Here is a 20,054-nt window from a genome sequence, read left to right on the forward strand (position 1 = left end):
TGGCAAATTTCCTTCAAGTCATGTATTAGTTAGAGAGAGGTAGTGCTGGGCAGGGGGATATGTAGCCCAAAGAGCACTCTACCTGCGAGACAAAAAAAGATTAAAATCACTATTGTACAATCTATCCACCTCAAAACTTAGTTTTCATTTGAGTCCCTCTGCTGCTTCACACCATTAAATACATTTCCCTCCGTTGTGGAGTTCAATTGGTGCCCTGAAATCCCACTAATGAATGAATGTACAGTCTTCTAAAGGGATTAAAGGAGGTGACATTAATCTCTGTGCAAACAGATGATGAACTACCAAAGTTAACAGTCGATGGACTATAAGTTTAAGGCTGTAAATCTATACAGTAGGTCAGGCTCATGGAAGTGTAGGGGAATTTGAAGTTATCAGTGTTATACGGCATATAAAATACACTTGACTCATCATTTAGGTGACAGAAAGGGCTTATGTTTTCAACTCAGGGGATTGGCAGCTATTTTAGCAGATTTAGCTGTTTTGCGTACTTTGCTCTGGTCGGTGGTGTCACCAAATGACGTCAAAACAAAGACACTGTTAGCAGCTGCCATTTCAATTTTCACTCTTGGACAAGTGTGTGCTGGTAATGAGAATTTTTGGGTCGGAAAATGGACATGCAGTTTCATTTGACAGAGCCTACATTTTACCTGGTGTATGTCAAACATATCAAAATAAGGCCGCATATAAAACTGTTTAACAAGTTTGCAAGTCAACATGAAATGGCATTTGTAGCCCATTTAGCTTCCATTATGTGATGTATTTCCAAGTGAAAAAAGAGGCATGCTGGGTGTCGATTTTATCCATCAGGAGTTGTTTGGATTGTGAAAAGTAGGCATTCCTTACAAGAATTGAGCCATACCTAAATGTATCTTTGCATTAAATTTGTCTATCATTTTTAATATACAGTATATTCATTAATATTTTGAAAATGAAGCCTATTTTTAGGGATATGAAGATTTTTTTACATTGTGACATTTATTGTCATATCGCGATATATGTGCACGAAGCGATCATCTGTGTTCGGCAACTGCTTTCGGGTCCTTGAATAACGTATAACCTGTGAGTAAGGGCAGCCGGTGGACTTTCTGGTGCCCTCCTAGGGTAAGATGGTGCCCCCCTAGAGATTTGGTGCCCTAGGCAGATTGTGTAGTCCGTACTCATTACTGCAAAGCTCAAAAAAGATGGTCATTGTGATATTTTTATTCCGCAACTTGAAAAAAACCCTATATTATTTAAATTGTTAAACATTTATACATCATAGTAGTACTCCCTTGAATCTGCCTTTCTCTTTTACATACAGTAAAAAACTGACTGTTACGGTAATGAGTATGGAAATACTGAAGGTAAAACATCCAGATTTGTTAAAGTAGTGAGAATTGGGGAATTAAATGTGCTTAAGAGCCCTGAAAATAATGTCACAATGCAACAAATTATGATGACCCTAAATGTAGGCTTAATTGTCTTTATGCTAAATATAATTTGATATTTTTTTCTATTGATTTGTAGTTAAATATGCTGATGAAATGTTCTAGACAGGTTTCATGACAATCGTCCAATATGTATAAGAAACATCTAGATTAAAATGTATGCTACTTTGTGACTGAAAAAATATTTTTTGGACCCTTTGGACCCCCCAAAAAGTCCCTCAATAGTTAAAAGCGCTCGAACAAGTACCCAGGGTTCAGTTTCCACTGCTGCTAATAATCCATGGGATTGTCTGACATGGCTGACTTTTTAAACCCGTAACAATAAGACAGATTTACCCTCCTTCTGACAGGTTTCTAGGGTGGAAAAATTGGTCTGGCTTAGAATTGGAAGGCTCAAGAGCTCTCTAGGTGTGTTGTGCTTTGTCTCAAAGCTGTCTGATGAATGCTAACTCTTCTTGGCAATGTGAGTTCTTAGTAAACAGAGCATATAGCATTCAAAGAACTTATGAGGGAAGCAAAACTGAGGAGTTTCAGAGAGCGAAGTTAGTGATGCACTGAAATGAAAATTCGGGACACACTGGGCTGAAAAAATAAAATGCTAATTTCAAATTAGCCTTTTTTTTTATTTTTATTTTTTTATAACTAAGCAAATTCTATTAAAGGGATTGTCATCACAGACCATTCATTTTCATGAAAATAGATGCAAAGAAAGGGAATAGTTACTGAGGCTAACATTCTGCCAATCATCTTCTTGTTTGTTCAACAGCAGTCATACAATTCTGAAATAACATGAAGAAATTTTGCCCTACAACTTTCTGTGGCTGAACTAATGAGGAACACTTATTTTCAAGTGTTGCAAAGAAGCTTAGCTGAGGGTTTCTGCAAAGTTGCTGCCCACTGAGACTTGATTAGCATAGCTATCTTTGGTTAAATTAGCATTTAAGGGTGTGAATCACCAAGTGTAAATGAAAGTGAGACTTCAAAGTTGCATGAAGTGAAGGTTATGTTGGAGCACCTGTGCTAAAGCTGTTTTGCCTTTCAGTCCCCCTGGAAGCTCCTACTTACAAGCCCCGAAGTCATAATTACAATGTGTATTTTGTTCAAGTGATTTTATTTAGAAAATAATGGACACGTTGGGGAATTTAGATTTCTGAAATGTGAAATATTGCCCCCGGTGGCCAAATCGGTTGGGTGTATGGGCACATGTGAGCTTTTTTCAGGTGTATTGACCACGGAGGGCTCATTACCTCACCCTCATGCCATTCTAGATGTGTACGACTTGCTTTCATCTGCTGAACACAAACTAAGATTTTTAAGAGAATATCTCAACTCTGTAGGTCCATACAATGCAAGTGAATGGGTGAAGCTCCAAAATCCACGAAAGAGCAACATAAAAGTACTCCAGACAACACTGGTGGTTAAATCCATATCTTCTGAATAGATATGATAGGTATGGGTGAGAAACAGATCAACATTTAAGTCCTTTTCCCTTCAATTTCACTTTCTCCTTCTGTTTTTGGTGATTCACATTCTTCCTGCATATCGCCCCCTACTTGGCATGGAGGAGAATTTATGATAAAAAATTACATAAATATAGATCTGTTTCTCAACCACACCTATCCTATACAGTACTGTGCAAAAGTTTAGGCACCTCAAAGTGAGGATTTCTTAAAAAAATAATGACATCTGTTGCAAGGCTCCCTGTTCTTCTATTCTATTTGCAAAAGGAATGTTTGGGAGAATAAAATTGATATTTCCTATTGACACACAAAAGTAGCAGGTATAAATAACCATGTTAAGACAAATGTTTTTGTGAAACATCTTATGTGCCTACTTTTGCACAGTGTACTGTAATTTCTGAACACATGGATTTAACAACTTAAGTCATATGGATTACTATCATGCTTCCTTTATGTGGATTTTGGAGCTTCAAAAATGTTGCTCCCATTCACTTGCATTTTATGGACCTACAGACCTGAAATGTTATTCTAAAACTCTTAACTTGTGTTCTGCTGATGAAAGAAATTCATACACATCTGGGATGCAAGCAGTGTAAGTAAAGTTACATTTGTGGGTGAACTATCCCTTTAATGTGGCTGATCCTAGGGTTCTGAAACTCTGGAAAACATCATGCCGACTTCCTGTGTGATCATGTTGGACAACGATAAGAAGCGAAATGCAACAAAATTCCTGTACAGCCACAAAGAATAATGGCCTATTGCCTCAGACATGGACTAAATGAGTAGCATTTTTTGGAAAGCTTTATCGCCATTCTTGGCCAACAGTAGCCTAGACTAAATGCATACACACCAATTGTACAGTCAACCAGGGCCGTAACCTGTAAGTGATGAATTTATAAAGGGTTTTCCAATTCTTTGACCTATTCTTAACATTTTACCTTTGTTACAATCTTGAATGCCTGGTTATATCCTTGTAGTAAAAATTAAAACAACTTAATACAATTAAAACAATTATGAAAAATGCAAATTAGTGCCCACTTTACACAACATTACACAACATTTTGTATTGCTGTCCGCTCATTTTGTAAATCTGATCCCTCTGGCAAGACTTCATTTTATCCATTAGGAATTGGATTGATCAATTATTTGGATTGTAAAAGGTTGATTTTCCATACCAAAAGAGAGACATTCTCACTCATTGAGTCAACTATGGGCAAGATTTTGTTTAGCAATATGTTTCTTTGCCTCCGCAGCATAGGTAATGTCAGACCATATCAGTAGTTTTAGTGGTGATGCAAGTTATTACTTTTTGATGAAATTCATACTCCTTGTCTGAAGAGAAAAATGGGACATCTTTTAAAATTTGTATTTAAAGCATTGCCAAGTTAGAAGGAATGCAATCTTTGTGTCCATGTTGGTTTCATAAAGTTTTGAAAAACCTTTCAAAACTTTATATCCTCTTGATACACGAGTTTGTCTGCTCTGTGCAAATTGTATTTCTCTTTTTGATTTGTAACTAGTTTGTAAAAGTCACATATGTGGACAGTGAGATTATGTTCAGGTATGATTTTGAAATGTATAATTAAATAAGTACAATTAATACAGCTCATGACATTCAGCTGTGTAGCAAACAGTTTATTGCAATATAGTTTCTTTATACCTTTGGAAAAAAATCTGTTCATTCTGCATTGTCAAACAAACAAAATCACAACCGATGGACAAGAACATTAATAACAGTATTAAAATGCAGTGCAAATTCATTTCAGGTTTCCAACTCATCATGCTATCTTATCTAATAATAAAACCTCAGTGTTCTCTCAGTATTTTTACAAACTGATCTGTGACTGAACCATGTCCAAAGGTCCTTGTCAAAAAACATTGTCACAATAAATATGGAGTCAAGAACAATGAACAATAATTGGACAGCATTTATTAATCTTGGTTAATGTTAATTCATTCAATTCAGTCAGTTTAAATTAATTTAAATTTGTCGTTGCATATAGCGATGCAAAATACAACGTCCACACATGTGGATGCAGAGTCACAAGCCATGAATATCAAGATGGTTAACCAATTTGACCTGAGCGAAATACCTTTTCATATTTGATTTTTTAAATATCTGAATTAAAAAACAAAACATGCTATACAGTCATGAGGGTCTAAAGGGGTTTCAGCTTTTGAGACTTTTCTGATATTTATATATTTTTACTGAGATGCTATTCTTATCACAATTGTATGGAGCGGTTATATGAGTTACTGTAGACTTTGACAGTTCAAACCAGTCTGGCCATTCTCTGTTGAGCTCTCTCATTAACAAGGCGTTTCTTTCCATAGAACTGCCACTCAATGGATGTTTTTGGTGTTTGGCACCATTCTGAGTAAATTCTAAAAAATCTCAGGAGATCAGCAGTTACAGAAATACACAAACCAGCCCGTCTGGCACCAACAATCATCCATGTGATTATTTAATCAGCCAATCGTAGACTATAGAAACATACATATACATATACTTATCTTTCTTATATTACATTACAACAAGGTCATCCACTATGTGTATTAACAAGTTGACTGGGATCATTTTCTATAATCTTAACCACAGTAAGTGTCTTGTTGACTTCAGTTCTGTCTTTTGATCCTCAAGAACCCTTTAACCTAAACTGTATGCACTTTCAATCTCTTTCAAAATTCAAAGAATAAGTTACAACACTTCCTGTGTCGGCACTGATGCACACTTTAAAAGAGCCAACTATGTCAACAGGGCCACAGAGAAATCCGGCTGCTCTTAAGTGCCTATGGCTGTTAAGTGAGAGGTAGGAACATTTTGAAGTTAAATAAGTTAGAGATTACATGCTCTGGCCTCTCTGTTTATCTTGCAGCTGATTAGCCTGAAGATCAACATGTGCCAGCAGCTGTGGGCTTGCGAGTCATTTGTCAGCGTGCTGGAGCACCTTCTTGCTGTGGGCAATTACCTCAACCAGAATGCAGGCAGGGAGAGGGCCAAGGGATTTTGCTTCTCATCCTTAACTAAGGTAAGACCCGCACTGCAGGCAAATGACCTATGGGGCATGGCGAGAGCAAGTGCTAATCAAATTTTTCATTCGCATGCAGAAGATACATTTTGTCTTTTTATTTTTCCTTTGGTCTTTCTTCTGGTTATGTTTGTTCCTTGGCATACTACCAGCGCACACAACCTAACAAATCAGTTATCTTATCGGGTAACTTATCAGTGTTGGAGTAGTTAACCAAAAGTAACGATGCTAGTAACTTAACTGCATTTTTGAGTAGTTCAACAGTCGCCATTTTCACAATAGTTTGGCTTTTCAATTAACAAGCTACATTTTCCAATGAATAGCACTGTAGTGTCACAAAACGCTACATTTGTGAGTCGAGGAGCTGAGGGAGTAATCAAACGAGTTCACTTAAACCGTCCTCTGTCATGTATTTCTGGAACCAAATCATTTAAATGAATCAGTTTTTGAACTAGTTCACATAAATGATTCACTGATTCACTTGAGCCTCGTGCAGCAATAAAGGAATAGTTCACCCAAAAATGAAAGTTCTCTCATCATTTACTCACCCTTATGCCATCCCAGATGAGTATGACTTTCATCCACTGAACTCAAATGAAGATTTTTAAAAGACTTTCTCAGCTCTTTTGGCCCATACAATGCATTTTGGCACCCATTCACTTGCATTTTGTGGACCTACAGAACTGAAATATTCTTCTAAAAATGATAATGTGTGTACTATCCCTTTAATTGGACTTTGCCCTTTTTTGTAGCGTTATTGTTGCAGTTCATATGTTTTGATTAAGTTATATAGGGTATTTATAGTATATCATTTATTAGTGTATATTAAGAATAGATTCATGTTCAATTTAATGTTACAACCATATTATTTGAACCCTTAGGATGATTACTAATACTATGGTTTTACTATAGTAATATAGTAGGAACCATGACTGTTGTAACTATGATTAATGTTGTGGCTACAATGGTTTATCTACCAAAACCATGGTTTACCTATAGTACTAAACCATGGTGCAACGATTGCCGGGACTAATCAAAGCAGGGATGGATCCAAACACAAGAGATAATCCAAATACTGAACAGGTAATTCCAGATCAGAGCAGGAACAAACGGGAACAGATGGAAGCAAACCGTTACACTGTACAATGCACACACAACCATGTACACAGAACATTCATTAAAAACCAACAAACAGAACTGAAAACAGGGCACTTAAATGAAAAACAGCATAAAACGCAAACAAGACTTAATTATTTGTGTAGGCAATTGCGGAAATATTTGTGCCCTCACTCAATGCTGTGCATACATGTAAATTCTCTTTTTGAGATCATTCTGGCTCCATAGTTATTAGCTTGTAGGGTAGCCAACTACTTTTTAAAAAGTGTAGCTTGACTGTAGTTTAACTACTTATGTCATGAGTAGTTTGTAGCTTGGGAAGCTACCGCTTCAAAGCAACTTCCCCAACACTGGCGCAGATACAGTCATATATCAATATATTGCAATAAAACTCTGAAACCAGCATTTCTCAGTGCGATTAGAGCTGCTATGAGGCACCATGCTGGACAGAAGAGAAACAAACTTTGCACAAGAGAGATTCGAATTAATCCTGCAGATTCATGCTCCCACACACATTTGGCACAGTTTCCATTGCAATCCAGTAACGTTTGCCAAATTATTTTATTCAAGCTAACCATGGGAATCAAACCCATGACTTTGGCGTTGCCAGCGCATTGTTCTACTAGCTCTACTATTTGTTCCTCTTTGCCACAAACTCTTGCCACAGCGGCCCATTTCATTAGCAACATGGCGCAGACATTTGTTTTGGCATTTGTAGAGTCATTAGTGACACAGCGGTAATTTGTATTGATTTTAGCAGCTAGAGCACTGGAAGCCCAGTTCCTCAGTGGCAACATTTAAGGGCCCTTGCCTGCTATGTACAATGACTTTCTTCTTAGCTAATGAGTCCTCTCTGAGTGAGAAGTGTTATTTTATATCCGTAACCATGAGCTGAGCAAAAGGTTTTTTATTGGCTCTGAGATAACATAACTCAATCCGGATCTTCTAATAATGCTGATTCCTCTCTGGATATTCATTACAATATCTGGATATACGAGCAATTGTGGGAGAAGGGCCTTGTTAAGAGAGGTGACCAAGAACCCTATGGACACTCTGGTTGAGCTCCAGAGATCATGTGTGGAGATGGGAAAAACTTGCAGAAAGACAACCATGACTGCAACACTCCACCAATCTGGATCTTAATGGCAGAGTGGCCTCTCCTCAGTGTAAGATACATGAAAGCCCGCTTGGAATTTGCAAAAAAGCACTTAAAGTAATCTCAGACTGTGAGAAACAAGATTCTCTGGTCTGATGAACTGAAGATTAAACAGTTTGGCCTCAATTCCAAGCATCATGTCTGGAGGAAAACAGGCACCACTCATCACTTATATCATCCCAATGCTGAAGCATGGTGGTGGTAGCATCATGCTGTGGGGGTGTTTTTACATTTATGCATTTGGCAGACAATTTTATCCAAAGCGACTTACAGTGCACTTATTACAGGGACAATTCCCCCAGAGCAACCTGGAGTTAAGTGCCTTGCTCAAGGGCCCAACAGTGGCATTTTGGTGGTGCTGGGGCTTGAACCCCCGACCTTCTGGTCAATAACCCTGAGCCTCAACCACTGAGCCACCACTGCCACCACTACCACTTCAGTGGTAGGGACTGGAGGACTGGTCAGGGTTGAAGGAAAGCGGAATGCCACAAAATACAGTGATATCCTTAATGAAAACCTGTTCCAGAGTGCTCAGGACCTCAGACTGGGCCGAAGGTTCTCCTTCCAACAGGACAACGACCCTAAGCACACTGCCAAGACAATACAAGAGTGGCTTAGGGACAACTCTGTGAATGTCCTTGAGTGGCCCAGCCAGAGCCCAGAACTGAACCCAATCGAACATCTCTGGAGAGAGCTGAAAATGGTCCACCGATGGTCCCCATCCAACCTGCCAGAGCTTGAGGATTTGCAGAGAAGAATGGCAGAAAATCCCCAAATCCAGGTGTGCAAAGCTTGTCACATCATACCCCAAAAGACTTAAGGCTCTAATTGCTGCCAAAGGTGCTTCAACTAAGTACTGAGAGAATAATAATAATGTCAATGTGATATTTCAGTTAATTTGAAAAGATTTCAGTTAAAATGAAAAATCTTTTTTTTTGCTTTGTCATTATGGGGTAGTAGAGTTGATAAAAAAACTAATTTAAAGCATTTGGCATAAGGCTACAACATAACAAAATGTGAAAATGAAGGGATCTGATTACTTTCTGAACTGTAAATAAACTTGCCTTGCCTATTATGTATTGGCTTTATAAAAACTGTTATTAATAAATTACTAAAATCTACTATTAAAGTTTTAAAGTTGTTTTTGCATTTATCATATTGTATTTAAGTTTATTTAAATATGTTTAAACAGTAATTATGACTAATTAGCGTTGGTTTTAATAATTTGTTACTTATAAATTACTAACATATTCTATTAAAGACCCCCTATGAAGACTAAAGTGAAAATTCGACCTTCTCAAGTTTTGGGTTGTTTTGCACTTAAGTGGTATTTTAAGTTGATTGACTTAAAAAGAACATAAATATAATTTATAGATAATTGGCTAACTGACTCCTTGTTCAGAAGTTTAAAAAATTAATACATTTTCTTGACATTTATTAGGGTTACGGCTAGTTTTTTTTTTATATACAGTATTTGCTGTAAACTTACTGGCATTTATTGTAACTGAAACGTGCAAAACAAACCCATAACTTCAGTAGGTTAAACTTTCAGTTTTGAAAAAAAAAGAGCCAAGTAGTTAATAATTTACAAGTGACCGCTTTGTAAAGTCAATAATGTTTAACCTTAATTACTGGCTTAATATTGTTAAGTAAACATGATATATGATCACTGTAATTGAACTCTGATTACATTACTTTTTCTGTTTAATAATTTGCAAATGATGGCTTAGATAACCTTAATTTACGTTTAATTAATTATTAATTACTGTCTTATTCATGCTTAACTAATACATTAATGTGGACCCTTAAAATAAAGTGTTTCCAGATAAACATTAGTTGTTTATTTTTTGATTTATTATTAATATTTTATCGCTTTTCAATTTTTTTCCTGTAAATACACATCTCAATAAAAAAAAGTCACATGAATAGGGAAAAAAATAAAATAATATCTCTAAAATATGAGATCTTCCTATGAAATGAGATTGCTTTTCCAGAGTGCTGACAAACACTCATTATATTTGAACATTGATTAAATGCAGACACTGCTTATTCATATGAATACAGGAGTGCATAAAAGAAACTAAGGAGAAAATTAGCTAAAAACTTAAAACTTGATTTTTGAGGGGGTCTTGGGTAGCTCAACGAGTATTGACGCTGACTACCATCCCTGGAGTCGTGAGTCCAAATCCAGGGCTTGCTGAGTGACTCCAGCCTGGTCTCCTAAGCAACCAAATTTGCCTGGTTGCTAGGGAGGGTAGAGTCACATGGGGTAAACTCCTCGTGGTTGCGATTAGTGGTTCGCGCTCTCAATGGGGCGCGTGGTAAGTTGTGCGTGGTTTGCAGAGAGTAGCATGAGCTTCAACATGCAGAGTCTCCGTGGTGTCATGCAAAACGAGCCACGTGATGAGATCTGTGGATTGACAATCTCAGAAGCGGATGCAACTGATACTTGTCCTCCACCATCCGGATTAAGGTGAGTAACCACGCCACCACGAGGACCTACTAAGTAGTGGGAATAAGACATTCTAAACTGGGTGAAAAGGGGATAAAAAATTCATAAAAATTCCTTCATTTTCAGAATAACTGGGTTCTGACATTCTCTACAGAGAACATCAAATAAAATAGGGTTAAAAAATTTATCGTGACAGTATCTTATGCCCCAGACACTATATTGATGTAAAACAAAATAAAATTCCCAAAACTTTTTTTTCTTGGGTCTCAGGATGTTGTGTCCATAATTGACACCATATATACTGATTTTTAATTATTACGCCACTTTGTTGGGTGCTATTTTTTAGGGACTCAAATGGTGCCATTTATTACTAGAAAGAGACACTAGACAAGGATTACCTGTTAGCCCCCTGTGTGTTTTAAATGAGAGGCACCTAAAAATTGTCGCAGTGGCTTCGTGTCTACATGCATTACCATGAAGAACACATCTAGAGTGCTTGACAGATCCCCACTCTTGTTCTCTGTAGACCTCTTCAGATAGAGAGCAGCAGAAATGATTGCTCTTAAAGGAATAGCGCACCTAAAATTATGTTAATGTGGTTTCAAGGTTTCAGGTTTGCAAAAATTGCATTCTATGTGTTGTTTTGTTGTTTAGACTGCATAAAACTAAACGATATAGTGCCGGACACACACACACACACACACACACACACAAAAGATTGTTACTGCCTATTTGAGCAAAGTCTTAATATTTAGGTTATGCACATACTACTGAAAAGTGTAAAACCTTTTTGAGTTATTAGCTGCATTTATTCTGTACAGGAGCTGAGCTGAAGACTAAAGACAAGCACTCCTGTATCATTATCACCTATAGCCCACTGGACGAATTCATTTATTCTCCAGAGACTCTCATGCAAGTCTGCAATACTCTACAGCATTTGTATTTTGTCTGTAGATTTAATGAGAGAGTAGAGTCTGAGCAATGTCATGGAGATCCTTGTGGAGGAATGTTAACAGTTTTTTCAGATGTACACAAAAGAGCTGTGCTTGCAGTACATGGACGTTATCCCTTCCATTTTTAGTCCAATTTTGAATTTTCATCTCACTCTCTTACGTTGGCCTTGGGCAAGGTATTGGTATTCAAAGAGACATGCGTGAGTACACAAACTCACACAAATGCGTGTATTCACAAACACATGCAAGCAAGATCAATATTTGTTTACCTGCTCCTCTGCATTTAGTACCCGCCGGATAGATGGGATATGATTGGGGATGTGTGAGCATTAGTGGTTTTGTATAGCCATGTACATAGGCTGTGCGATACATCTGAATATACATTTGCAATGATAAACAATCATAAACACACAACCACACACACACACATCCTTTTAAGCCATTTTAGAGCAAATACGTAAATGTATTTGCGGTCTGATATTTCTGAATAATGACCGCACATCAGGGGATCAAGTGAGATGTCACCCAGATATTGCGAGTCATATTCTCGTAAAACTCTGAGATCTCTAAAAAGTAGCCAAAAGAATAAATGTAACTCAAATCAATATTTCATGTCCATATATTTTTAATTTGGCAGTTTGTATTGTACAAAGCGTAACAATGTCACATTTGTCATTTTTGCAAAATAAACACCAACAGAACTCTAGATTTCTAGGAAAAGTCTCGATTTCTTTCTTTCCTTATAATAGCATAGTTTCAACACAAATGAATATTTCACGTCTATGGATTTATTTATTTGGTATGTATTGTTGATTAAAAGTTTAACAATTTAAAAAAAACTGAGTTCACTTTTAACATACTGTAGAATAATTGCACACTTCATCTTTAAGGGCTTCCTCAAACACGTATTATTTTCCTTCCTTTTTCTCCAGCTCCCTCAGCTGCGTGGGAACAATCGGAAGTTCACCTTGCTGCATGCCCTAGTGGAGCAGATCATGTTGCAAGAACCACGTTTGGCCACCTTTTTCCTTGAGCTTGTGGAATTCGAGTATGTTCCAGGGGGTACTTTAATCAAAATTTAATTGAAAGGGAAGAAGCCATCGATGTTTTTTTGGGCTGATTTGATTGAATGCCTTTTGATTTGTGTGTTTTTGTGGTTTTCTTGCAGCCTCAGTTAAAGGCCTGACAGCAGAGGTGGACGGTACGTGTCACCTTATCTGATGCATTTTGCGATGATGCTGCAGCAAACTTGTTTGCAGAAATCAGTGATGGAGAATGTGATGCTTGATTGAGCACTTTTAACTTGCAATTTAGTTTTTAATAGGCCAAGCATTAGAGACAAGCTTGTCGCTAGAGCATTATTGCATAAAGGCCTAGCAATATTATTCATAGAGTGCAGAGGGACCATTTTACGTGACTTGGCCTGAAGAATTTGGCCACTTCAAATCAAGACATTTCCCCTCTATCATCTTTTAGTTGTGAAGAACGAGTTTCTAAAGGTCATTCAATACAGGAAAGCATACAAATGGAAAAACACCACCAATCAACACCCAAAATTATTCAAAGAATTAATGGTAATGTATTGATTATTTAACTATTTATCTGTATTGTGACCATTAATTGCACTTCAATAAATTATTTGATCTGAACATAAATTTGAATGAACACATGGATAATAATGGCATGCTGTCTGCCCATTATTAAAGGAATAATTCTCACAAATATGAAAATTCTCTCATGATTTACACATCCTCATGCCGTCTAAGGTGTGTGTGACTGTCTTTCTTCAGCAGAACACAACTGAAGATTTTTAAAAGAATATTTCAGCTCTGAGGGTCCATAAAATGCAAGTAAATGCGTGCCAACATTTTGAAGCTCTAAAAAGTACATATAGCCATCATAAAAATAATCCATACCATTCCAGTGGTCTAAATAATGTCTCCTGAAGCAAAATGCTGTGTGTGTGTGTGTAAGAAATATATCAATATTATATGAATAAAATTTTTTACGTCCGGCCAGCTTGAGGTTTGTATGTTGACGAGGGTGGAGTTCAAACTGCCTCTCTTGTGACGTAAGCACGTAAGCCTACTCTGCATAGAAATTCATACATAGATCCCTTATTAGCAGCTGTTTCAATAGACCGTGATTTTATGCAGCGGTCTGAGCAAGGTGCTCAGTCTGAGGCATTTCCTCTACTCACTCACTTGCATTCAAACTGATTAAACAGCTCTCCTTTTTCACCGTTCCTAGATGGCACCGCAGTTGACATATTTAAACAAGCCAAATGAGGCATCTATGTATGGATATCTATGCTCCTCTGTTGTAAACAACATTGCACTGCTGTTTTTCCCCCGTATATAACGTGTCAGTTTTTGCGTGAACTTGCCAACGAGCTTGACCTTGAACATCGTGAATACACTCATCTAGCGTTGTACTTCACAGGACTAATTACTTAATGCGCTGAAGTCGAACTGATTACTTTTATGATGCTATATGTGCTTTTTGGAGCTTTAAAAAATTTGGCACCCATTCACTTGCATTTTATGGACCTACAGTGCTGAAATATTCTTCTAAATATCTTCATTTGCATTCTGCTGAAGAAAGACAGTCATACACATTTGGGATGGCATGAGGGTAACTTATGTGAGAATGAAAATGTATGCGTGAACTAATTGTAATGGGTAAAGAATGGGCATGGAGGAGGCGGGAACCAGCAGAACTGTCAACATAACTTTTATGACATAAACAAACTTAAACATAACATAAAACACACAGACAGCACATGCACACACACAACGGCCACATATGTCTCTCTCTCTCTAGAACTGGTGCCCCCGACTCGTCTCCCCCGGCCATGCCCTCGTCCTCATCACACTAATACTTTCTAATCTCAGAATTTAGGCATAGCGTCTGGCATACCGGGCATTCCCGGTGGGCCGACGCACTTTGTGGCTGATCAGGGGCGGACTGGCCATTGGGAGAACCAAGTGGGCCGGTGGGTTGGCAGCGAAACGGGTCGAATGGGCCGCGATAAGCTAAAATGAGCCGCTTCCTAGCACTTGTTTACTTTGAAAACAATTGAAAAACAGCACAGATGCAAAAATCTGTATTGCAGGTGGTTTGTGAATAAGATGAGAGTTTTTGTGCTGAAAACTGTTAAGTGAATCCCCCTATGATATAGTGATTTCTAACCACCTGTACTGTATATAATGCTTATATACTGCATAATTCTAGCACAACTCCATAGAGCAAAAGGACATTAGTCTACATCCTCTACAGCACAGATACTTATGATTGTTGTTCACTGTGTAAAAGCTGTTTCTGATGCCATGAGGAAAGAAAGTAAAGTGTCATGATCACATCCTCTAAGGCTGATAGCACTCAGAATGCCGGTGCTATCGCTCAGGGAACGGAAAGCTCACCTATAACACCTGCTCTTCCTTTATCTCCGGCTCTAGATGGTCATCGAGAAGTATGAGAGTGATCTCAGCCAGCTGATGAAGAGGAGTGAAGAGATGAGGAAGCTCTACACTGACATATTGGTAATCTTTGAATTATTATTTCAATATCTTCTGTTGTGTTGTCCTGGGAGACGGATGGGGTGAAAGTCCCGGCTGTGGGGAGATTGGCCTTTCTCTGCTTATCTGTGCCAGGCGGACTGTTGTAAGAGGGGAATATATTTTAGCCCAGCCATTCCTCAAGGTTACAAAGTTGTTTTTTCACTCTCTGAGGGACATGATCCTGGATTGAGCGTGGTGACAAATCTTCATGATGTTTATAGCTGTGCTTATAGTGAATGAAGTGTACTTAATTTTATGAGAACAGAAAACTGCCCAATGCTTAAATTTCTACAATGACACAGAGAGGAACAACATAAGATTAGTTAAGCCACTAGAAATGCAGTATTTGCGCAAATGTTTTGTTTCAATAAATTCTGTTACGCTGTGACTTTTTCACTGTTTTGTCTCTTAACTCTGTTGTTTTATGTCTTAATTATGTTGTGTTGTGGCTTTTCTGTTGTTTTGTCTCTTAATTCTATCGTGTTGTTATATTTCTGTTGTTTTGTCTCTTAACTCTATCGTATTGTTATATTTCTGTTGTTTTGTCTCTTAATTCTTATTGTGTTGTTATATTTCTGTTGTTTTGTCTCTTAACTCTATCGTGTTGTTATATTTCTGTTGTTTTGTCTCTTAACTCTATCGTGTTGTTATATTTCTGTTGTTTTGTCTCTTAACTCTATCGTGTTGTTATATTTCTGTTGTTTTGTCTCTTAACTTCATCGTGTTGTTATATTTCTGTTGTTTTGTCTCTTAACTCGATCGTGTTGTTATATTTCTGTTGTTTTGTCTCTTAACTCTATCGTGTTGTTATGTTTCTGTTGTTTTGTCTCTTAACTCCATCGTGTTGTTATGTTTCTGTTGTTTTGTCTCTTAACTCTATCGTGTTGTTATGTTTCTGTTGTTTTGTCTCTTAACTCTATCGTGTTGTTATATTTCTGTTGTTTTGTCTCTTAACTCTATCGTGTTGTTATATTTCTGTTGTTTTGTCTCTTAACTCTATCGTGTAGTTATGTTTCTGTTGTTTTGTCTCTTAAGTCTATCGTGTTGTTATGTTTCTGTTGTTTTGTCTCTTAACTCTATCGTGTTATGTTTCTGTTGTTTTGTCTCTTAATTCTATCGTGTTATGTTTCTGTTGTTTTGTCTCTTAACTCTATCGTGTTGTTATGTTTCTGTTGTTTTGTCTCTTAACTCTATCGTGTTGTTATATTTCTGTTGTTCTGTCTCTTAACTCTATCGTGTTGTTATATTTCTGTTGTTTTGTCTCTTAATTCTATCGTGTTGTTATATTTCTGTTGTTTTGTCTCTTAACTCTATCGTGTTGTTATATTTCTGTTGTTTTGTCTCTTAACTCTATGGTGTTGTTATATTTCTGTTGTTTTGTCTCTTAACTCCATCGTGTTGTTATATTTCTGTTGTTTTGTCTCTTAACTATATGGTGTTGTTATATTTCTGTTGTTTTGTCTCTTAACTTCATCGTGTTGTTATATTTCTGTCGTTTTGTCTCTTAACTCTATCGTGTTGTTATATTTCTGTTGTTTTGTCTCTTAACACTATCGTGTTGTTATGTTTCTGTTGTTTTGTCTCTTAACTCTATCGTGTTGTTATGTTTCTGTTGTTTTGTCTCTTAACTCTATCGTGTTGTTATATTTCTGTTGTTTTGTCTCTTAACTCTATCGTGTTGTTATATTTCTGTTGTTTTGTCTCTTAACTCTATCGTGTTGTTATGTTTCTGTTGTTTTGTCTCTTAAGTCTATCGTGTTGTTATGTTTCTGTTGTTTTGTCTCTTAACTCTATCGTGTTGTTATGTTTCTGTTGTTTTGTCTCTTAACTCTATCGTGTTGTTATATTTCTGTTGTTCTGTCTCTTAACTCTATCGTGTTGTTATATTTCTGTTGTTTTGTCTCTTAATTCTATCGTGTTGTTATATTTCTGTTGTTTTGTCTCTTAACTCTATCGTGTTGTTATATTTCTGTTGTTTTGTCTCTTAACTCTATGGTGTTGTTATATTTCTGTTGTTTTGTCTCTTAACTCTATCGTGTTGTTATATTTCTGTTGTTTTGTCTCTTAACTCTATCGTGTTGTTATATTTCTGTTGTTTTGTCTCTTAACTCTATGGTGTTGTTTTATTTCTGTTGTTTTGTCTCTTAACTCTATCGTGTTGTTATATTTCTGTTGTTTTGTCTCTTAACTCTATCGTGTTGTTATATTTCTGTTGTTTTGTCTCTTAATTCTATCGTGTTGTTATATTTCTGTTGTTTTGTCTCTTAACTCTATCGTGTTGTTATATTTCTGTTGTTTTGTCTCTTAATCCTATCGTGTTGTTATGTTTCTGTTGTTTTGTCTCTTAATTCTATCGTGTTATGTTTCTGTTGTTTTGTCTCTTAATTCTATCGTGTTGTTATTTTTCTGTTGTTTTGTCTCTTAACTCTATCGTGTTGTTATGTTTCTGTTGTTTTGTCTCTTAACTCTATCGTGTTGTTATATTTCTGTTGTTCTGTCTCTTAACTCTATCGTGTTGTTATATTTCTGTTGTTTTGTCTCTTAATTCTATCGTGTTGTTATATTTCTGTTGTTTTGTCTCTTAACTCTATGGTGTTGTTATATTTCTGTTGTTTTGTCTCTTAACTCTATGGTGTTGTTATATTTCTGTTGTTTTGTCTCTTAACTCCATCGTGTTGTTATATTTCTGTTGTTTTGTCTCTTAACTATATGGTGTTGTTATATTTCTGTTGTTTTGTCTCTTAACTTCATCGTGTTGTTATATTTCTGTTGTTTTGTCTCTTAACTCCATCGTGTTGTTATATTTCTGTTGTTTTGTCTCTTAACTCTATGGTGTTGTTATATTTCTGTTGTTTTGTCTCTTAACTCCATCGTGTTGTTATATTTCTGTCGTTTTGTCTCTTAACTCTATCGTGTTGTTATATTTCTGTCGTTTTGTCTCTTAATGCTATCGTGTTGTTATATTTCTGTCGTTTTGTCTCTTAAACCTATCGTGTTGTTATATTTCTGTTGTTTTGTCTCTTAATTCTATCGTGTTGTTATGGTTCTGTCGTTTTGTCTCTTAACTCTGTCGTGTTGTTATATTTCTGTTGTTTTGTCTCTTAACTCTATCGTGTTGTTATATTTCTGTTGTTCTGTCTCTTAACTCTATCGTGTTGTTATATTTCTGTTGTTTTGTCTCTTAATTCTATCGTGTTGTTATATTTCTGTTGTTTTGTCTCTTAATTCTATCGTGTTGTTATATTTCTGTTGTTTTGTCTCTTAACTCTATGGTGTTGTTATATTTCTGTTGTTTTGTCTCTTAACTCCATCGTGTTGTTATATTTCTGTTGTTTTGTCTCTTAACTATATGGTGTTGTTATATTTCTGTTGTTTTGTCTCTTAACTTCATCGTGTTGTTATATTTCTGTTGTTTTGTCTCTTAACTCTATCGTGTTGTTATATTTCTGTCGTTTTGTCTCTTAATGCTATCGTGTTGTTATATTTCTGTCGTTTTGTCTCTTAATTCTATCGTGTTGTTATGGTTCTGTCGTTTTGTCTCTTAACTCTGTCGTGTTGTTATATTTCTGTTGTTTTGTCTCTTAATTCTATCGTGTTGTTATGTTTCTGTTGTTTTGTCTCTTAACTTTATCGTGTTGTTATATTTCTGTTGTTTTGTCTCTTAACTCTATCGTGTTGTTATAGTTCTGTTGTTTTGTCTCTTAATTCTGTCATGTTGTGGCTTTTTCCTGTGTGTTATTTCCATTGTGCCATGGCTTATTTAGATTGTGTTGTGGGCTTTTTCTTTAGTGTTGTGGCTTAATTCTGTTTTGGTGTATTTGTGTTGTGGCTCATTTCCGTTGTGTTTTGGCTTATGTCAATTATGTTGTAATTCCATTGTGCTGTGGACATGGGGTGAGCAAATAAAGCAAAAATCTGTCACAATATTCTTGAAAACATTTTAACGATATTTATCACAACACAACATACATTTTAATGGAAAAGTGATTAAAAAAACTTCTGAAAAATAAAACTTAAACCATTCATTTTTGATTGAAAACAATGTTCAAGGTAAAAAAAATATATATATTATATTATATGTAATATATATATTTTATTTATATATGGTCTTATAAATTTATAAGGCCCTAAGGAATTCACCTAATTTTTTCCCAGATTTTTCCTGAAATTACTTTATTTTATAATTTACTGTTTTACGTTAAAAATGTTTATGATTTCCAGCATTGAAGTTTAATACAATTTTAATTCAAGTGTTGCACAACAGAGCATCACAGTATAAATGTAAACATTGCTGAATACTTATATTCATTATAAACATCAGCTTGAGATTTTGCCTAAATATAATATAATTATTTTGGTATATTATTATATGAATATTACATTTTATTAGTAGACAAATATATTTATTTTTAATTTTTTTAAAGCCACTGTAAAACATTTTGGCTGTTATATACTAGATAAAGGCATGGTTGATAATGGTGTCTTTTAATAATTTCTGAGGTTATTTAGCAGTGACCTCTCTCTCCATGTTTGCAGCAGAACAGTCGCATAAAGAAAAGCTGACGTGTTGGCAACAGCAAAGAAGGGGGATGGGGCTTAGAGGAGGGTCAGTGCCAGCTTTCGTTTAACAAACTCTAAATGTTACATAAACACGTCACACACATTTATCGCCTAACATGTGGCCTTCTGCCTTTCCACAAAATCATACTGGTTGACATTTTAATCTGTATATCGCCTACCTGTACAATGGCCTATTTAGTTGTGACATTTAGTTGTGTTGACCTCCCATGGATCACTGTACAAATAATGATATTTGTCACCTCAGACTCAAATTGACGTATGTACTATCTTTTTAATAATTTTTGAAAGAACTGTTTATT

The 20,054-nt window shown here is 36.1% G+C and overlaps 1 long non-coding RNA gene across 1 annotated transcript; it reads left to right on the forward strand.

Moving 5' to 3' along the window:
- Window positions 1-5,702: 5,702 nt before the first annotated feature.
- On the forward strand, window positions 5,703-15,142 carry LOC127628509 (uncharacterized). Its single transcript, XR_007968681.1, has 5 exons — window positions 5,703-5,718; window positions 5,785-5,937; window positions 12,547-12,662; window positions 12,783-12,815; window positions 15,073-15,142. It is a non-coding gene; the product is annotated as an uncharacterized LOC127628509 (long non-coding RNA).
- Window positions 15,143-20,054: the final 4,912 nt, after the last annotated feature.

This window comes from Xyrauchen texanus, chromosome 35 (assembly GCF_025860055.1).
Source record: "Xyrauchen texanus isolate HMW12.3.18 chromosome 35, RBS_HiC_50CHRs, whole genome shotgun sequence".
Classification (NCBI taxonomy): domain Eukaryota; kingdom Metazoa; phylum Chordata; class Actinopteri; order Cypriniformes; family Catostomidae; genus Xyrauchen; species Xyrauchen texanus.